Source organism: Gavia stellata, chromosome 28 (genome assembly GCF_030936135.1).
Source record: "Gavia stellata isolate bGavSte3 chromosome 28, bGavSte3.hap2, whole genome shotgun sequence".
NCBI classification, from domain to species: domain Eukaryota; kingdom Metazoa; phylum Chordata; class Aves; order Gaviiformes; family Gaviidae; genus Gavia; species Gavia stellata.
In genome coordinates, this window is record NC_082621.1 from 8,254,898 (window position 1) to 8,260,897 (window position 6,000).

Below are 6,000 nucleotides of genomic sequence, written 5' to 3' on the forward strand. Positions count from 1 at the left end.
GGGCTGGGGAGGGGTCAGGAGTAGCAGGGGGAGCGGTTCTCCATTGTATGATTTATCTGAAAAGCTGCAATACATTTCTGTCAGAGTCAGGCCTGGAGATAGTCAAGTCTGGGTGCAGATTGACTCTCAACTGAGTTTAACTGGGGTCTGTTTCAATGCTTAATGTCCAACTGAGATGATGTCATGCCAGTCAACAGCCTAAGGAGTACATTGCTTTTCTTCCGACTGTGGAAGATGGGCGTCATCTCTTCTGCATTTGGAGGGACGCTGATTTGAGAGAGACGATGCAGGGTTCCTTCTGGATCTCAAGAAGAAAGGCGCAGCAACAAATGGCTAAATAAAAGAGCTGTTTTAATTGTATACAATAAAAATCAATATCGGTAGTGAGCAAATCGTTTATCCCTTACAATGCTGGGAATCCTGCCTTCATGCAGAAAGGGATGGATTTTCCCACGGCGTGCTGCGTAGATCCTGTTTGTGGAGGTAGGTCTCCCTTTCGGACATTCCATCTATTACGTAATTCCCTCATGAGAAAACCACTCTGTTCCTAAAGGATGTTCTCATGAGAACTTGTTGCTTCACTTTTAGACACAGGCAAGGTGGTGGTGTCACTGGTAGTGAGTGGAAGCTGCTTGCAGGCCCCTTGCTTGCCATGAGCTGCTGAGTTTATCGTGCAGCAAGGGATTGCGGAATAATTGCTGGAGGTAACTTAGGAATTAAATTTATATTAAAGGTACAGGATTGAAGAAATCTTCAGGGTGGAGTGTGGAGAATATGCATGGAATCCACCCCACAGAAGTTCCCTAGACAACCTTAGATGTTGGCAACACCAGGGGAGCTTGGTGTGCTGACTCTAAGCGAAATTGCATGGAGAGTGGAGCGGATTGAAGACACCGCGGCCAGGCTCTGCAATAAGATGGGAACTGGAAGGTACTATGGAAATGACAAGCTGCATATTTACTACCCTGAGCTGCATATTTACCACCCTGAGCCAACAATCTGTCATTTTTTGACAAAATACTATCCTTTGGGTGAACTTTGCTCATTATAATCTCATTATAATACCAAAAAGCACACCTCCATCCCAAAGCTACCCACCTCCAAGGTGCGACCCCCCCTTGAAGTCTATACCTTTAAAAGCAGAACGAGAAACTTTTACACCAATTACAATAGAGGTATGTATGACTAGAGTCACTCAAGCTCCACCTGTAAGGACAAATAACATAAAAATGGCTTAAGAGAGGAGGGTTGCTGGGGAAAATACCATCGCAGACCACCTCTGACACCTGGAATCAGTCGACGGGCTGAGCCTCTCTTCCCCCCGCCCCATAAGGACGCCTTTGGGTAAGATTCTAACACTTGGTTATACGGAGTCCTTCCCTGGGAAACTTAAAAATCTCTATAGAGTTGCTTTATAACTTAACGCGTTTGTAGCCAGGCTATATTACTCATATTCTGGGTATTTGCACATGCTTTGCAGGCAGTAATTTTATCACCGGCAATCCAAAAGAACTTGTGTATCTGTTGCTTCAATAAACTGCCCTATTCACTAATCTAGCCGTGAGAGTTCTCATTGAACACCACCAAATCCCTTAAGTGTGGCCATGCTAGTTCATGGATCGAGACTAGACTGAAAGTGTATGTTGTTCTGAGTGTATCCGTAATTGTGAGAGTTCAATACATTGAACGTGACCGGACTTGTAACACAGAAAAATTGGGCATCACTCAGAATCTAAGCCTAGCTGCCCCTAGCCCCTCTGATATGTGAGGACAAGCTGGAACACAAGGGGGTTTATTTTCTCTAAAATTGCCTTGTCCTTTAACGTGACAGGGATGTGCACAGCACAACACAGACCTGAAGGCCATTCTGGATGCTTAGCACAGCACAGACCTGGGCTTTCTCAAGTGAACTGTTACATGCATCACTAGCTCCTAAACGTGCAATGGTCTCCTGATCAGGATCAATACGAGGCCCAGCTTAAGTCATCTTAAATGTAGACCCTGGGCTCATGGGCAGAGGGTGTGTGGAGGCCATAGGAGAGTCTGGGCAGAAGCATTAAGGCCTATTCGTGCACTCAGGGTCTTTATAAGTTGGTTTGCAGTTTAGCATCTCCTTGCAGATACCTACAAGGTTGTAGTAAGATACAGGTCATCTAAGTTTAGATGTCAAAGTAGATGATACATCTGTGTCTGAATTCTTGGTCTGGGTGTCTGAATGTCTTTTATAGTCAACAGAGAAAAACAAGTACTTCTATGGTCTGTTTCACGTGATTCTAAAACACTGCAAAGAGCAAGATGATCTAAATTGTAAAAGTGTCCACTTCTCCCCACTGAGTATAAACGTAGTCTAGATGACTGACTCTGGCCAAGACCTCTACACCTTACTAAAGTGGTTTGAGTCTCACTCCTAACATAATGTCTATATAAACGCTTCCTCCATGCCTGGATGTGAAGAAAGATACTCTTTCGAAGGTCAGTTCACCATTTCCCAAGGAATGTATCTGACGAGAGAGAATGAATTATGTTGCTTAGGCAGTCCTACCTTCATGAAATACTGTGGGTTGTGTGAAGAAAATTCTCAAGGCCTCTCACTTTCTCATTCCTCGAGGTGTAGATGAATGGCTTTAGTGAAGGTGTGAACACCAGGGTCAGCACATTCACAACCTTCTTGATATCAAGAGAAGTCTGTGAAATTCTCGTATCTATGAATATGGCTCTGCCCTAGTATAGAGAGGCCACTGAGACATGAGCACCACAAGTGGAGAAAATGTTTTGTATTCCTGAGGCAGATGTGATTTTCAGCACAGTGGAGAAGATGTATATATAGGAGATGATTGTTCATGTTAATGAGCCCAGTAAAACAATGACTGCTATCACAAAGTCTGCAAATTCTAGAAAGCTTCTTTCATTGCAGGTAGGTTTCCCTACCTCAGTCAAATGCTGAAAATGTCATAACAGAATCCAGATTGTTCAGATACAGATAAGTGAGTGGGAATATTTACCAAACAAGGCAGACACTGAAGATTTTCCTCTTTGTCCTTGTTTCTGATGAAAGCAGATCTTTTTCTGAATAGAAAATTTAAATAAAAAAATATGTATAGCTAAAATTTACTAGAATTTTCTGTAAAATGAAAGCAGAAAAATCAAGCTCAACATAGAGAAAGTGCCTTTTTCTACACCTGGTGTTGTCCCTGTTTTTTTTTTTCCCCTGTTTGTTAATTGAAGAGCAAATCCTATACTGTCAGACTAGTATTAAAAGTTAAAGAAATAGTGGCCCTTATCACTAACTTATATAGGTCAATATAATAATCAGTAAGCCATATATGTATGATCTGTGCATTTATTCTCTTATGCCTAGGAGGATTTACTTGGATGGTTGGCTTTTTATCTTTTCTTCCCTCAGTAAAATTGTCCTGAAATGTTTTCCTCTGCCTTCTCTATAGATTAAATTGAACTTATGTGTGTCTTCCCTTCCTTAGAGCCAGTTTCCCCCATCTGTCTTAACATAACCAATTAGGCCTGAATGTGAAATGTATATTTCACCTCCACTGGGCACCAAAGAGGGTTATCAAGAGCCCAGTGAGTCTTTTGGCTACCTCTCTTACATATAGCAGGCTAAGGCAATTGCCTAGCACATGTAGCTACTTAACTGCCAGGATTGTCTAGAGCTGATTCTGCCATGGTTCATCTAGGTGGATGAGGTGACCTGTTGAGTGCCTGGCTAGCCTCACATACTATGAATACATAGACTACCATGTGTTCAGTTTCACATTTCAGAGTGTTTTAGTCCCTGTATGTGGGACTTTTTCAGGCTTTTACAGAAACACTGTGGAACAAGTAGTTCCAAGAAGCAAGAACTGGAAGCTAAGCCATTCCCAAAAGAGTGTGCTAAGCAATAAGTTATAAAAATTAGCCTAGCCATTGAATACAACTCCTAGAAAGCCATGGAGGAAGAAAGCTAGCCAGGAAGCTAGAATGTCATTCATTCTTAAACCTCCTCAGTTGCACTAAATTGTTGACTAATATTTTTGTAGATTTCTGAAAAGCAGGTGATATTGTGAAATCCCATGTCCAGAGTTTGCATTGCCTGAAAGAGGACAATAAAATTTAAAGGAGGTAAATTCCAAAGTAGATGTGTTCCCTGCCTTTCAGTTTTGTGGTTTAAGTTGTCCTCATCAGGAGTATTTAAAAAATAAGGAAAAAGAATTCCATTTTTTATAAAAAGCTAAGCACAGGGTTAAATTCTTCTCTCATTTTTACACTTTCAATTTTGATCTGTAGCAGTGATTTATATATCAATGTCTGGACAGGGAAGTGGGTGGAGGAAGGATAGTTAGGATAAACATTGTGACTCATTTTAAAGATATCATTCTGCATTTAGTTTCTTAGACCTGTGTGCCGAATATTACCAACATGTCACCCCAAATGTATTTTCCACGCTTCATGCAGCTGTGTACATTCTATGGCAGTACAACTCTATTAAAAATAGTAAATTACTATAAAAAGAAAAGGACTTGTGACAACTACCTTTAGCGTACACTCACTTGGTTTACACAAAGCCTAGTGAGAAGAAAACATGGTACACTTACTGTACTGTACTAGTTTTGGCCGGGATAGAGTTAAATTTCATCAAAGTTGCTTGTATGGGGCTACGTTTTGGACTTGTGATGAAAACAGTGCTGATAAAACATGGACATTTTAGTTATTGCTTAACAGTGCTTCCATAGCATCAAGGCCTTTTCTTTTTCTCACTCTGCCCAGTGAGTAGGCTGGGGATGCACAAGAAGTTGGGAGGGGACACAGCCAGGACAGCTGACCCCAACTGACTAAAGGGATATTCCATACTATAGTATGTCACACTCAGCAATAAAAACTGGGGGAAAAAGGAGGAAGGGGGGGATGTTCAGAGTTATGGCATTTGTCTTCCCAAGTAACAGTTACATGTGATGAAGCCCTGCTTTCCTGGAGATGGCTAAGCACCTCCCTGTTGATGGTTTTGCTCACACATGCAGTTTTTGTCTACCTGTTAAACTGTCTTTATGTCAACCCATGAGTCTTGCCACTTTTACCCTTCCGGTTCTCTCCCCCGTCCCACTGGGTGGGGGAGTGAGTGAGCAGCTGTGTGGTGCTTAGCTGCTGGTGGGGGCTAAAGCATGACATGTATCCATGATCCTGACTTACAGAAGAAGACTCATGTTCCCATGGCTACAGAAAGGTATCTGAACAAGCACCTCCATCTGCATAGCAGATTGTGCAAAATGAGAAAGTCATGCATCTGCCATTAGAACTCCCAAACATACATCCCAGATCATGATGGTCTAATAACAATATGGTTTGTAGTTGGTCATTTACTGGCTGGTGGCCACTCCCCTTACAAGAAAGAACATCGCAACAACACTGAAGTGGAAAAAACTTCTGGGAACACCATCACTGATTACAATTTTTTAGTGCTATGACAGGAGAACTGAAACATTGTGGGAGCATCAACTGATGAGTCACTAGCATCCAGCAAAAACAATCCAGCCAGTCTGTGGTATGTGTATGCAGGTATGGAGCTGATGTTCACTGACCATTGTGTAACAGTTAAGATTCCCAAGCAGACATGAAGTAAATCAGGAAAGTCCTACAAGTTTTCTGCAAGACCCAAAAGAACATTCTGGCATTGTAGCCTTGTTCCATTTTGCATTCGAAGAAAGAAAGTAATAACCCTCTCCTTTGGTTCTCTCTGCAAAGTTAATATTACTATTACACAGAAAAAAAAAAAAAAAAAAAGCCTTTCTGCTATTTTCTAAGTTTAGTTTGGAGTCTCCAGCAGTTTGTGTTCCTTCCCACAATGATCGTCATAGGTGGGGATAGGAATGTATCTGTTCTTAGTCACCAGGGATCTGTTCACTGAAAAAGCGATGTCCCAGCACAGATTTCAATGATCATTTTGCAGGCCTCCCAATTTCCATTAGTGGCCATTAGTTCAGGATACATGGTAATATGCTTTCCTGGGAG